We start from the raw sequence: 16,150 nt of genomic DNA on the forward strand, positions 1-16,150 counted from the left end.
CGAAGAACAGCTACTTAGGAATTTCCAAGCACTGAGAGACGAATGCCAAAGAGAACACCAGCAGGTACTCTCGAGGGTCCAGGAGGCGGAAACGCATTGTCCAGCGTCCATTAGCAACACAGTAGTGGACAACAGTCAAGCGATTCACGCTCTCGAACAGCAAGTAGAACAATTGAAGCAGACTGGGGCGGAGGACAACAGACAAATACATGATAAGATTGCGGCATTAGCGGACATCGTAGGCACGATGAAGGTGACGGAAAGTGAGAACAATACTACACCGGTACCGGTCGCAGAGACCGAAGAGGTGCTTTCGCTTCTAAGATTTCAGAAGGGACAGTTCGAAGTGAACAGGCGGCACAAAGCTGTAACAGGCGAATTACAAGAATGTGTGGCGCATCTGGAAAATCGCATGGCGTGTGATTCCGAACTCGCCAATAGCACTAAAAATAGCCGTACGGCAGTGCAGAGAGGGACTCCGGCCACGAGGGAGATTTTGACGACAGGGAAGAATGTATTTTGACGGGCAGACATGAGAAAAATAGAAACATTCAAGGGCCTCACCAGGAGAAAATGCGGGGATTTGATTTCAAACATTTCCTTATGGTGAGAAACTTTGAGATATTTCGAAATTCGCAAAAAGGAATACATCCACGAGCATGGCTCGAGCAATTTGAGTTTTGTCTTCCCCCCGACTGGGCAAGTTCACATAAGATAGAATATATGTCTGGCTATTTGGAAGGCGAACCAGCGATTCGCATGAGGTCGGCAGCGCGTCACTGCAACTCCACTCGGGAGTTTCGACAAGCCTTTCTGTCTGCCTATTGGTCGGAAGTGGCACAAGATATCGTCAAACATGGCATAATTATGCTGCCAAATTTGAACCAGTCTGGTTTGGGCAGCCCAGCACGCCTATTCGACCACATGCTGCAGGCAAATCAATTTTTATATGACCCATACGGGCCTGCGGAACTAATTAGGATATGCATCACCAAATTGCCGATGCACTTGCGCCACGTCATTCTTGCGGGACGATGCAAAGAGGACGTGGAAACGTTTAAGACACTTCTCCAAGAGTTGGAATACAATACAGGAGAATGCCCACCTAATCAGGCACAAAGTTATTACGGGGCACAGCAGCGCGATCGCAGTCGTGGCCGTAGTACTAATCAACGGCGTGACTGGTCGTCGCGACGCGAATGGAACAATAATCGGGACCGGCCGTATAGAAACTGGGGTAACAGTCGCGAACACAGGTGGAACAACGGCAATGATCGAGGACGTGGACAGGATCGTGAACGCTACAGGTACGGCAATCAGAATCGATACTACGGTGAACACGGTGGGAATAGGATTGTAGGCGGAGCACCACATGATGTTGAAATTCGGCCGGCTAACCCTAGACATAATCCAACAAATGGAAATGAACAAAACCGGCAATGATAAACGATCAGCGCAGAAGGCGCCCAATCGGAACAAATGAGTGACATGGCAAAGAGTACATAGGGTGTATAGAGAGGAGAATGAATTGATTAGTTTACATTTGTGATAAATGCATTTTGAATAATATGTTGGTAAAAATAGTGATAAAGATGTTTCTATATGATTGATTGAAGTGATGTTTGTAGTTTTTTTTCTTTCCTTGTGCAATTAGGATTTAGGTTGGTTCAAATGTGAACATAAAAGGTTTCTTTGTGAACGAGTGAAATGCTGTTTATGTTTTTTTTTTGTGTGTAAATTGAAACGAGTCGGTCCTGAGGGAAGCAAGATCTGTGTTGAATTAATGCAAAACTCAGGGGAATATCCGATCTGTGAGTATTATGGGTCTGGCAAACCCAGGTCCCCAGCTGTTAGTAGCCTTGTTTCCGATTTTCTGCTTTCAGTGCTAGTATCTATCTATTACTATTCTATATCTGTCAGTATAAATGAGGATCTCTTACAATAGTATGCGTGCTGTATGAATATTTTAAGATAGGAGAACTCTGAGAAAGGAATGAGTAAGTTTGGAATCTTGAAAACAGGATGTGATAATACGATTGTTTAACAAATGGCTTCCCAATATACGCTAATATGTTAATATTGATGATATATGTCTTTTTTGTTCTTTATAGCTGAATACGTAAAGTGCTGTCTGTGGATTTCGTAAGTATATTGATTCCTTTCAAGGTGAAAGAAGAATTGTGGTTTGTGTAATTTATGTGGCCCTGAAATATTATTGTGGTAGTCAAATACGAGCAGTTTTTCAGCAAATGGAGAATGGTACAGAAATATGGATCCTTTATGTAGTCTTGATTGATGTTGAGCCAAAGCCTGGAAACCTTATTCTGCGTTAATACTTGTCCCAGAAAAGCGACGTTTATGTGTTTTGCTGATGCTGTGAGCATTATAGCTTACTGTTTTCGCTGGTGCAGGATGCACTGCAGCCTATATGATTTGTACTGAGGAAATTTCCCTCTTGAATGTAGAGGAAGAGTAAATAATTTTGATTATGGGACCGAAGGAAAGCTTGGTTTAAGGTAATAGGGATGAAGCAAAACATTTGTCATTTAAACTACAGGAGGATTCGGATCTTTTGTGTCTGTTGTAAGTTCAATATGTTAAGATGAAACTGTTTTACAGAATAGAGGAGACCACAATTTTGCCATTCATGAGAAATTAATCCAGAATAACAACCACAGGCGAAATAACTGATTTGGAAGCGAAAGGTAACTTAAAGAAGGAACGAAATCGCAGCAAAATGGGTAAGAAAATGTAGTATAACCTGTATGATGCAGATATTTTTACCTTTTTCAGAGTCATATGTGTGATTAATTCTTGTGATGACATAATTTTTGATGAAATTGTCTTACTGTTTTATGTATAAACATATGAGTACGATAGATGTGTAATTGCGTTTCTCTTATCAAGTGTGTCAACTGGTATAAATGTTTTTGCGTGTAAATAACCAATGTTCTTTTTACTATGTATGTTTAAGGAACGTTTCTCCATGTTTATCATGTGACAAGACGTATGCTGCGAGCGTCAAGAAGAGGACGAATTAGAACAATGTTGTAGTGGTATATACACGGTGTTGAAATAGCATTGAAGTAGCTTGTTGGCTTAACTGGTAGTGGATTGAAGTAAAATTTTGAGTAATGCATGTTTATGGGTAGTTAGTTTGTAGAATAGACAACAGGTGTGCATGTGTGTGTGTGTAAATAACATGTGAACCCTATGCTGTCCTGACCTACACTTGCACAAGACATAATCCTATTCATTTTAGTGAATTAATAAGTAGCATTTGATTTATTAAAGCGTAAGTGAACCACATTAGTGATGTGGATTTAAGTATTATATTGTCAGTTCATTTAAATTTAATTTTTATACTGTCAAGTCATTTCACTTTTATTTTTTAATATTGTCAAGTCCTTAACTTTTATTTTTTTTATTGTCGATTCATGTAATTTTTTTTATTTAAAAAAAAAGGAATAAGTCTCACTTTTGTTCTTAAAAAATTGTGAAAGACAATACTAAGCGGTATTATGTATGACATTTGGTAATGACATAAGTATGATGAACAATTTCTGTGAATGCAGTTGAGAACGTGAAAGCGAACCGGCTAAACTCTCACGAGACAGCGGGAGCAGCGTGGAGGAGGGCTAGTTGTAAACTAGCGGGTTTCCCAGCAGGACACGCTGTCAACCGGGCCACTTCGAGAGCGCGGCCGACAACAAAAGAAGGGTACGCGGCAAACACTTTCCCTTGCACCTGGAACTAATGGGCGGCCGCCCCGTGCGACCCTTCCTGGAGGCGATGACCTGAGATGGGCGAGCGGTCCACCGCGCGGAAATCCATCTGCTGGCAACGCACCACACGCACGCGACCGTGATGAGACGGCCGCGGTGAAACGACAGAAGACAGGGGAGAAAGGGGCGTGGAGCCTTTTTGATACATACTGTCCAGAGAAATTGGCAGACTTCAACGACGCCTATCAACATTTCCTGACGGATGCCCACTGTCAAGCGACAGTAAATCATGGTTCGATGTTCTCTGGTCGCTAAGGGTGGCACAAAGAAGAGCCATTAAGTGTCATCCTTGCCCAGGAATATCAAACCGGCGAGCCAATTGAGGATAACTCAAGAATGTAACAACACAAGGGGCGTGGAGCCTTTAGACACGTAAGACTTCAACGACGCGTATCAACATTTCCTGGCGGATGCCCACTGTCAAGCGACAGTAAATCATAGTTCGATGTTCGCTGGTAGCTAAGGGTGGCACAAAGAAGAGCCATTAAGTGTCATGCTTGCCCAGGAATATCAACCTGGCGTGTGAAACGAGGATACCGCACGAATTTGACAACACAAACATGGAACCAAATCGAGATGTGCGTGACATGGGCCACCAAGAGAAACTTCATGAGAGGGCAGAGACGGTGGGATTGCACGCAACAGATGGACAAAAATCCCTACTGACAGCTGCGGCGACGAACCCCCCCCCCCCCCCCTTCCCCTTATATTGTGCCTCGGAACAGTGGAACTACTGAGTGTGTCAGTGAACAGTGATTATACGGTTCTTAGTTCAATGCATATACGTGTGTTTCTGTCAGAGAAACTTTGACTCGTGTGTTTTGCAGCGGTTTGATTTATTGGTGTTTATTAGACTGACTCTTGTATTTTGCAGGTGTTCTATTTATTGTTTTGCAGCGGTTCGATTTATTTGTGTTTATTAGATTGACTCTTGTATTTTGCAGGCGTTCTATTTATTGTTTTTTTTTAGACTTTGACTCTTGTATTTTGCCGGTGTTTTATTTATTGGTGTTTTCTTTTTTTAGATGTTGACTATTGTACTGTTTTATTGATCAATGTTTGTTTTTGTGTGATGTATTAGATTTGTGATATTTTGTTTCGTAAATTCATTCAAGTGGCATTGCTTCGTTTATCAGTCAGACAGCTATTCATTCTCATTGGACTGTGATCGATTAGCCTTTGCATGGGGCATATTTATTGTGAGGAACCCCTTAAGGGTAACAATCACATAATTATTGTAGTTTCAGTATAATGACACAGTGCTCATTATTTGCTAACTAATTGAAATATAGTAGAGTGATTAAATTAGTGCCACATAGTTATTTTAATTCTACAAATTATTAGTTTTGTAAGATATCGAATTTTTTTGCGATAACCACTTTGTAAAACATGTTTTTTCTCTTCTCTTTTTTTTGCTTTTGCGGATTGTGCATTATAATATTCTGCTTTATAATACTGATGTTATTTTCATGTTTTTTTAATTGCTGTGGCACCTTTGCTATTTTCATAAATTTTGCTTGTTAATAAACAGTCATAAATTTTCCTGTGATCAGTTGGCTCTTGCAATGAGCAAATACTGGTGAACTCCATAAGGGTAACAACCAGAAATTGTTTTCATATTAATGACACACGAACCATTGTTTTTACTTGCTGACCGAATTAGGTCTACACTATCTTTAAAATAGGTGTCACAGATTGTGTTCTTTTTCTGTTTGAAATTGGTAGATTTTAAAGATTTGTTGAAATTATTGTGTTTTAGCAAGTAGCTGGTGACTTTTTGCCTTTTATTTACACTTTTGGTTTAAGTAGGGTGTGAGAAGCCTGCTTGGGAATGTCCTAGCATGGCCAGAAAATTCCCTGCACAGTCTTTTCCCGGAGCGTTGGGGTTATGAAAGGTCTCTGTTGAATTCCTTTCATGTTAATTTCTTAAATCTGTTGTCATTTACAGCATAAATTCCTCTTCCAAAAATTACTGTGGCGTTTCTGACTATCTGGGAGGAGACTGAGTAGTGGAACGTGTTACTTTTACACCTAAACAAGAACGATCTGTCACACTACTACACTTTAAAACACAGTTTGTATGTAATTCATGTCACACAGTCTCATACGGAACCTACATCCGCTTTCTTTTATATACTGTATATGATAAGATACTGTCATCCCCCTTCCCTTCTGTGTGAGAGGATGAATGAGCAAATGTATTTCTAGTTGCATGCTTGAGGGTAGCAGACAAGCCTGTCTGCTAGAGAACAGTAGGACCAACGTCGGAACAGGTAGCTACGCTTTCTAAAAGCAAAGAGGTTTCTATCCTTAGTATGGTCCTGTCCGTCTCTTGTCATGTTGGTATAGGAAGCTGCCCCTCTGGCCACTTCCGTTTGTATTTGTGAGCCACCCTCAGAAAGGGACCAAGTCAGTCTGTCCGTGGCGAGGTCTGAAGTGGTAAGATCTCCGGCTAAGCGCGTGTCTGCTAAGTCCGTAGGACAATGGATTTCTTAAGTTCAGCCTAACTGAAAATTTAATTACCTTTATTTCAGGTTTAGCTCTAAAATATCTAATGTTATCTTAAATTGCAGCGCAGTGTAATTCTCGTGTGAAGTTCAGAATATATTCCGGTAGTTGCTTTGTCACTACTTTGTGAGTAAAGTGGAACCACGTGTTGATCAGTAACTCTAACTAAGTTCATTAATCTTAAATGCGAATGTGCGTGAGATTATAACGGCTTGTCTTGACAGTATTTTTCAATATAGCAACTTTTCTTTATGTTCAACCCACGTGGGGTGTACTTTGTGAGACCACTATCACATGCTTATATAATTGTTTGACCCATCAGGCTAATAGTAAGACGATAGTAACCAGTTTGAGGTTTTTCTTTTGTAAATTGCTTTTCGATCTAATTTATTTTCATTATCAAAATTATTGTGGAGTTACACTCTTTGTGTAAACCAAGTTGACCACGTGAAGCATGTGGTGAAATCATCAAAGTAGCCCTCAGCTATTCTTTTCGCGAAGATTTCACAAGGAGTTAATATGAATTTAGCATACCAGTGTGTGGTAATTACATGACGGACAGGATTGTGCTACGAACGTAACTTCTTTGCGTGAAAATTGAATTGGTTAGTAGTGGTTAACTTTCTCTTGCATATGTTTCAACGTTCTTTGTGTGTTGTTTTATGAATGCAGTGTTGTATGCAGTCTCCCAATCTTGGCTCCATATTTGATGTGTTCCGTAAGATTGCAGTCTCACATTTTCACAATCCTAAATAAGGCACCGGTTTAGTTAGGAATCAAGTTCAATATGCTGAAATTTCAATGATCAATGTTAAAATAAGTTTCCAAATATAAATTAATTTATTTCTTTTTATTCAAATTATCTTTTATATATATCACTGGTTGTCGTATGACTATTAAAAGATTATAATTAATGTTAGTCTGGTTGGGAATTTGGTAAGCTAGACTGGATACCTGGTGAAACAGTTGGTCAGTAATGCAAGGTTAACTTCCCCAGACAGCTCACAGCTTTTAACCCGCTTTTACTGTCCATCACCACTGCTTACATAGAAAATTAAACCAACAACATTACACAATGTTGAAATCGCATCCGCCTGAAAATTAATTAAAAGTGTGACGTGACCTCCCTGTCATGCCCACGTTTTGAAGCAGCACTTCAATACCACCTCAGTGAACGATTCTGTCTATTATTTTCAACCAAACGTGTGCGGGATACATCTAGAAGGCCGTGATACAAACTCTTTGGTTTTATAGATCATCTCTGGCAGATCCTGCACTTTTCAAAAAGTGTGTTCATCGCAAAACCAAAAATCCAAATGAGTCTCTAAATTCACTCATATGGAAACGATGCCCTAAAAACTCATTTGCATCTGATACAATTGTCAGAATTGCAACTTATGATGCAGTTATTGTATTTAATGGTGTTGTTAGTGCAGGATTCTGTGGACAAATTGACCTCTCGATTATGTCCCATTAATGTTCGATGGGATTCATGTCGGGCAACCTGGGCAGCGAAATAATTCGCTCGAATTTTTCAGAATGTTTTTCAAACCAATCGCGAACAACTGTGGCCCAGTTACACGACGCATTGTCACCCATACAAATTTCATCCTCGTTTGGGAACATGAAGTCCATAAACGGCTGCAAATGGTCAATGATGGGTTTAGCTGGACCAGAGGATGCAGTCCATTCCATGAAAACACAGTCCACACCACTGCAGACCCACCACCAGCTTGAAATGTATCTTGTTGACAACTTGGGTTCATTGCTTTGCGGAGTCTACGCCACGCTCGAACCTTACCATCCTCTCTTATGAACTTAAGCTGAACTCATCTGATCAGGCTACGGTTTTCTAGTCGACTATGATCTTACCGATATGGTCACGAGCCCAGGGGAGACACTGCAAGCCATGTGGGTAGTCTGCTGTCATAGCCCATTAACGATAAATTTCGCTTCACTGTCCTAACGGATATGTTCGTAGTACGTCCCACATTGATTTCTGCAGCTGTTCCATGCACTGCTGCTTGTCTGTTAGCACGTTGCTGCTGTCAGTCGTTAAGTGAATGCTGTCTGCTGCTGTCTTGACTGTGGTGAGAGGTAACACGTGAAATTTGTTTGTTATTCTCGGCACACGCTTGACACTGTGGGTCTCCGAACATCTAACTCCAACTACCATTCCGCGTTCAAAGTCTTAATTTCCGTCGTGCGACGCTAATCACGTCACAAATTTTTCATAATAGGGTACAAATGACAGTTCCGCCAGTGCACTGTCCTATCATACCTTGTGTACGCGATACTACCCCATCTGTGTATGTGCATATCGCTACCCCATTATTTTTGTCACGTCAGTGTAATTTGCTATTATTGTTTTCGTGTGTTGCTATTAGTGCTAATAAAACTGTAGATACTACTAGTATAATAACAACAATACAATTGTAATTTCTTACACTTTCTCGGGGATTCGCTGTCATCTAGTGGAATTGGGTGTACTGCCGGTGATGTGCGTCTTCCCAACACAATATTTCGACGTCTTCATCAGGTGTTTCCTGCGACACAGGAATGAAGACCCCATTAATTACACCAGGACCTTCAATGTTTCTACAGGAGCTACTTCCATTAAAACTTATTTTACAAATATTAGCAACAATATTAATACTTCTAATACGTTAAACTGCGCTAGGGTCGCTGACTTTCAAAGTATTGTCTTGTGTGGTTCTAGTCAATATTTCTCTCCTGTAATCTGAAATGGACACATGCACTTTGCTGCTATTAGAATACACCGATGGAAAATAATCGCAGCACCATAAAATAATTAAGGTAGAGTAATGAAATTTCGGGAACACATTTGTCTAGGTCATATATTTAAGTGATTAATTGGTTCATGTTAGCATGAGATAAGTCATTGCAAATACGAAATGCTGGTACATTGATTACCGGTTTAAGCACCAGAGTGTCGAATGCAAGACTGCAGACGTGCATGTATTGTGTCGAGGATGTCAGTTTGTTGAATGGAGTTCGATGCATGTTGCATTTTGTCGACAAATACAGGGACGGTGTATGCGGTTTGTGGAGCGTCCTGGACTAGTCGTGGGATGACGTCCAACGTGGGCTCGACTGGAAGCAGAGCTGATGATCAAGCAGTTCAAGGCATCATGTCAACTGAGAGCTGGTTTCTCAAGATGGGACAGGATAAGGTTACGATTGTGGACGGAGCAGTAATCAGTTACTCTCGGTTGCGCAACAAATACGTCAACAACAAATACGTAAACTTTATTTAAAGAAATTAAAATTTTAAAACACTCTCTTTAAAAAAAACACAATTGACTTTATGACGACTGAAGGACTTATCATAAAAAATTCCACAATTTTAGGGACGAAGGCCACCAACAATAACCTCAAACAACAAACGGCTGAAGGCCTGAATTAGAAGTCAGAAAAACAATTCCAAATAGCACATATTAAGATAAATACTTCGTTTTAAAACAAACTGTAACACGGCTGAAGGCCTTGTGACCAAGGAAGTGAAATTATCACTCGGCTGAAGACCACAAACAATTTCGAATAACAGATGGTTTAAGGCCTTAATTAGAAATCAGGAAAACAATTCCAAAACGCACACATCTCAACAAATACCTTGCCTTTAAAAAAAGTTTGCTTTTTAAAAAAGAAAAAAAAAGAAAAAAAACTTATTGTAACACGGCTGAAGGCCTTATTATGAAAGAAGTGAAATTATTGCTTGGTTGAAGGTCACACACAACTTCAAATCACAAACGGCTGAAGGCCTGAATTATAAGTCAGAATAACAATTCCAAATAGCACTTTCAAAATAAATACCTTGCTTTTAAAACAAGTTTGCTCAAAAAAAAACTTACTGTAACACAGCTGAAGGCCTTTTCACGAAAGAAGTGAAATTATTGTTCAGCTGAAGGCCACACCAAGGATAAATAAAAAAAAATTACAAATATCCTTAAAACAAACATCACAACCCAAGGAATCAGGACAAGCGGTTCTGAGCTAGTGTTCAAAGGGTCGGCCTGGGAAGGTAACTCTAACATAAGGTAAGGTGAGACAGGCAGCCGGCCGCGGTGGCCGTGCGGTTCTAGGCGCTTCAGTCTGGCTCCGCATGACCGCTACGGTCGCAGGTTCGAATCCTGCCTCGGGCATGGATGTGTGTGATGTCCTTAGGTTAGTTAGGTTTAAGTAATTCTAAGTTGTAGGGGACTGATGACCTCAGATGTTAAGTCCCATAGTGCTCAGAGCCATTTGAGACAGGCAGCCAAGAGTTGTACTCACGTAACAGGACAGCAACTCAAACTAGGGGCAGCTTAAGCGCAGACCGACTGACTAACCAATCCGCCTAATGTCCGATCACTGGTACAACGATGGAATATTTTTAGGCAAGGGCGAAGAGACAGACCACTACGTCTTCAGAAAACACCGAAGGCCATAGGAAACACTAGAACCAAGGTAGACCTAGAAAAAAAACAAAGGCTCTCGAACTACACGCCATGTTGGATAGCATCAACACGACGAGGGAATGTACACTGCCGGAAAAGTATGCTAACCTCCAGGGCAGGTAACTGGGGCGTTAGCGGCCACAAGGCAGAAAATACCGCTGGTTGTACCTCACTAATATCGATAATACTGAGTTCAGTGATGAATAACAAATAGAGAAAGATGGCTGCAATATTTCACCGCCTCAAAACACTTCACTCGTTGCCTCCAGGATCAGCGGCTCTGGGAACAACAACCCGCCAACCAAAGGCGAGATCTCAGAACAGTCGAGGTTGCATTAGCAGTTAACTCTTCACTCAGCTTAAACGTCCAGGATTCGGTGTGCAACGATGTCGTCGCTCTCGCAGCTACCCCTCCTCGATTTGGCAGTGGCAGCACACTGCCAGCAGCCCCGGCTTGCCCTCGCGCTGCACGGACCTGCTCGCTGCTGTGCCCCAACCAAACTGATCTCCGTTCGCAACTCTCCACCCCAAACAACGCGACCCCGGAAATATTAGCGGTCGTTCCAAAGATAGTACCACAGTACTCGTATCAATAAGTGCTGCTGCTGCCAATCACGGGCAAGCAAGCCAGCAACTTAGTGACGCCAGTAAATCGAATAAGAAACGAGATACCATAAGCACAATGACAAGATGCCAAGCAATAAACGGCATGAACACGAGCTGCGCACGGCTCATCAACAATCAGTAGAATATGACGAGTTACAACAGTGGTGTGTGGGTGAGCGTTGGAAAACACCCCAAAATGCTGTTCATGAATGGCAGCTCAGTGGGTCGAATCACCAAACTAACGTACAAAATTGCAGTTGGAGTGCGTGGGATAACAACGAGAGTGTTCCTGCTCTTATATGAAATCGCACCCCAGACCATAGCTCAAGGTGTAAGTCCAGGTGTCTAACACGCTGACTGCTTGGTATTAGTCTCTCAACTGGATTCCTCCTAACCATATAGGGCTCTTGCTGGCACCGAAGCAGAACCAGGGTTCATTAGGAAACACAACAGACCTCCACCTGGGCCTTCAATAAGCTCTCACTTGGCACCAGAGAAGTCGGAAATGGCGGTGGTTTGGGGTCACAGTAATGCATGCCGCAGGGTGTCTGTGTTGGAGCTGTCCTTAGAGTAACCTATTTGTAATAGTTAGTTGTGTCACTGTGGTGCCAACTGCTAATAAACTTGCTTCTGCAGATGCAGTACAGTGCAGCAGAGCCATATGTCGAACAGGATGGTCTTCGCTCTCGGTAGTGCCACGTGGGCATCTGGAGCCGGCCTTCTCACGACCGCACATTCTCGTGATTACCGCTGACAGCAATCATGTACAGTGTTTGTGCAGTATCGCAGAAGGAGCATCCAGTTTCTTGTAGACCTATTACACGGCCTCGTTCAAACTCAGAGAGGTGCTGACAATGGCGTCTTTGTCACCTTAAAGTCGTTCTTGCCTAACGTCATCTCACTATGTTCAATCTTATCCGCGTAGTAGCGCTACCAGCACCACTCTTATGGGACTGGCGCGAAATTTAAACAGACGTCACCTTTCAAATGTAGAAACATGTCTACAGACTTTCGTTTATGTCACAAAACTCCTTCTTGGTGTTGTGATTTTTCTTGGCAGTGTGTCATCTACATTCTCCGTATCCTTCGTAACAGACTGGCCAGCAGTGTCTTGCTGCCTGCAGACTTCATGGCGAGAGATGAGCTTTCATTGATTTCTCTTGTTCTTCTCAGGTACGCTACGTCACTTCACAGTTCCGTGAATGGGCCGTGGGATAGTAGAGTTACCGGGATTCATTCTGGTTTGTAGTCTCCTCTACTAGCCAAGCTCCTGTTTGATATGGCTACCTACAGTTAACCCTTGATTTTTCTGAGACAACATAGGTTTAGAGGCTGAAAGTCCTTATTTACTGCGTCATACTGCAAACACTTCTACGCTTTAATTCCTGTCTACCATTCCCTGATGTATCTTCAGCTATTGGTCAGACCCATAAAACACTGTCAGATGTGACGATATAGGAGCAGTGAGAGCTTGTCGTTTCCCTGCTACCTATTCTATTAGGATATGTAGTCCCTTTCTTGGATCAAAAAGTGTTACGTGTAGCCTTTGCTTTACATCAGGAAGATACTGAAACGTTCTTCTTCCTGCATCAGAGGAATTCAATTTCTGCTGCCACACTGTAAATACTAAATTATTTACTACTAACAGATCTGTTGCTAGCTCTCCAAAGTATTGCGTTGTTTTTTCTTTATGAAATAGATGTTAGCCTATTTTCTTTGTAGGTCCAACGACTTACTCCAATTGATACATCTAAGACTTCTATAGACGTGTTCTGAAGTCTCGACAATAGCGTAGTAGAATTCCAAACTGTACATTTCTTAATGTAGTAGCGTGTTTCACCACCATTAACGTGTTCACCCAAAAACTGCCTTCATAGCCTAAAATTGCAGTTAATATAGTCTCAGTGTATAGCCTGATTATTTTCAGGGATAATTTAGACGTTTGCGCCATATTAATAATTTTATTTATCATACAGCTGCCTTTCTTTCTGTATTTTTTGTGTGTACTTAGAATATTTCTCTTTCATCTAGGTACACATCTAAATACCTGTTAACCATATGTCTTTGAATTATCGTCGGATTTATTTTAATCACTGGCGTCTCTAATAAGTCTTCCTTTAACAAACATGCGTCGCGATTTTTGTGGTGTCACCATGAATGGCCTCTCATGAGTCATAGACTTTGCCGAGGCAGGAGGAGCGGGTGGAATGGGGGGGGGGGGGGGGGGGGGGAAGGTGGGCAGGCGGCGGCTTGCGAACATGTGTGGAGAAGCCAGGCTAATCCATGTTTCCTGAAGAGGAGCAGCGGCCTTTTCTAAATGTGATGGGGTAACATTGTGGATGGCTGACTCATCTAGCCTTGTAATATTATAAGCCAACATGGCCTTTATATGCTGTACGGCGAACGGCTCAGAGCAAGTGAAAAATACTATCTTTACGTTTGCCGAAGGCATGATGCTGTACAGTATTGTCATGACATCCCCTTGGATAAAATATTTCATTAGCAAAAGTAGTGCCAAACTCTGATCTCCAGGAAAAACAAAACTGGGAGTGTGCAAGTTGGAGCGTGTAGTGTTAGATCCCTTAATCGTGAGGCTAGACCAAGGGGTTTGATATAAGAAATGGATAGACTAACGTTACAGTAAGAATTAGTGAGTTGCGATGGCAGGTAGAACAGAACTCTTCCTCGGATGAGTACAGGGTTATAAATACAAAATGAAACGGGGGTATTGCAGGAGCAGATCAAATGACGCGTAAGACGATAAGAAATCACGTAAGCTTCTGTGAACAGCGTAGTGAATGTAGTATCGCAATCAGGACAGATACAAAGCCAATTAATTTATGGCACAAATTGATTAAAACAAGGGACTGATAAATCAGACACGTCCTGAGGTAGGAAAGAATCGTTAATTTGGTAATGTAGAGAACTGTAGAGGAGAGAGCAGGAAGGTTAAAAACTGTAAAGAAGAAGATTAGTGTTTGAAATCGAAGTTATTAGAGACAGAGTAAAAACTCGGATTGTGTCAGAGATGGAGGAGGAAATCGGCCGAGCCCTCTCAGAGGGACTATTCCGGCATTTGCCAGGGGTGATTTAAGAAAATAACGTAAGACCAAATTGTGGATTGCCGGATGCGGATCTGAACCGTCGTCCTCCCGAATACGAGTCCAATGCGCTAACCACTGCACCACCTCATTGGGTGTAAAAACTTTCTTAGTTTGAGAAGCTCTTTCTCTTGAATAAATCACCAATTTTTTGGAAGTCTGTCTGTCTGTACGTGTCCATCACGTCTACCGATTCCCGCACATTCGGATAATTCCTTTGTGGTGCGTCGTTTTCTTTTTTTTTCTTTGAGTATATGATGACAAATATTTCTCAGCCGATAGTTAGCTTTTGCTATCCTTCATTCTTTAGAATGCTAAGGGAGAAGGACTGCTTTGGAGTAATGTACAGTTGCTGCTGGATTACTGTAGAGACTAATACACGACACTATCAGGCCCTATATCAACAGTTACCAAAGGTACTACGAAAGGATGTTTTCAAGCATCTCCTTGCGGTCTAGAATTCAGGAACACTATGTGGTCAAAAGTATCCGGACACTCCCCAAAACATACGTTTTTCATATTAGGTGCATTGGGATGCCACCTGCTTTCAGGTACTCCATATCAGGGACCTCAGTAGTCATTAGACATTGTGAGAGAGCAGAATGGGGCGCTCTGCGGAACTCACGGACTTCGAACGTGGTCAGGTGATTGGGTGTCACTTGTGTCAAACGTCTGTACGAGAGATTTACATACTCCTAAACATCCCTAGGGCCACTCTTTCCGACGTTATAGTGAAGTGGAAGAGTGAAAGAACCCTACAGCACAAAAGTGTACAGGCCGACCTCGTATGTTACTAACAGAGACCGCCGACAGTTGAAGAGGGTCATAATGTGTAATCGGCAGACATCTATACAAACCATCACACAGGAATTCCAAAGTGCATCAGGATCCACTGCAAGTACTATGACAGTTAGGAGGGAGGTGAGTAAACTTGGATTTCATAGTGGAGCGGCTGCTCATAAGCAGCACATCACACCAGTAAATGCCAAACGACCGCTCGCTTGGTGTAAGGAGCGTAAACATTGGACGATGGAACAGTGGAAAAACGTTATGTGGAGTGACAGATCACAGTACACAATGTGGCGATCCGATTGAAGGGTGTGGGTATGGCGAATGCCCAGTGAACGACATCTGCCAGCGTGTGTAGTGCCAACAGTAAAATTCGGAGGCGGTGGTGTTATGGTGTGGTCGTGTTTTTCATGGAGGTGGCTTGCACCCCTTGTTGTTTTGCGTTGCACTATCACAGCACAGGTCTACATTGATGTTTTAAGCACTTTCTTGCTTCCCACTGTTGAAGAGCAATTCGGGAATGGCGATTGCATCTTTCAACACGATCTAGCGCCTGTTCATAATTCACGGCTTGTGGCTGAGTGATTACACGACAATAACATCCCTGTAACGGACGGGCCTGCGCAGTGTCCTGAACTGAATGCTATAGAACACCTCTGGGATGTTTTGGAACGCTAACTTCGTGCCAGGTCTTACCGACCGACATCGATACCTCTCTTCAGTGCAGCACTCCGTGAAGAATGGGCTGCTATTCCGCAAGAAACCTTCCAGCACCTGTTTGAACGTATGCCTGCGTGAGTGGAAGCTGTCGTCAAGGCTAAGGGTGGGCCGATACCTTACTGAATTCCAGCATTACCAATGGAGGACGCCACGAACTTGTAAGTCATTTTCAGCCAGGTGTCCA

Source organism: Schistocerca serialis, chromosome 4, assembly GCF_023864345.2.
Source record: "Schistocerca serialis cubense isolate TAMUIC-IGC-003099 chromosome 4, iqSchSeri2.2, whole genome shotgun sequence".
Classification (NCBI taxonomy): Eukaryota; Metazoa; Arthropoda; class Insecta; order Orthoptera; family Acrididae; genus Schistocerca; species Schistocerca serialis.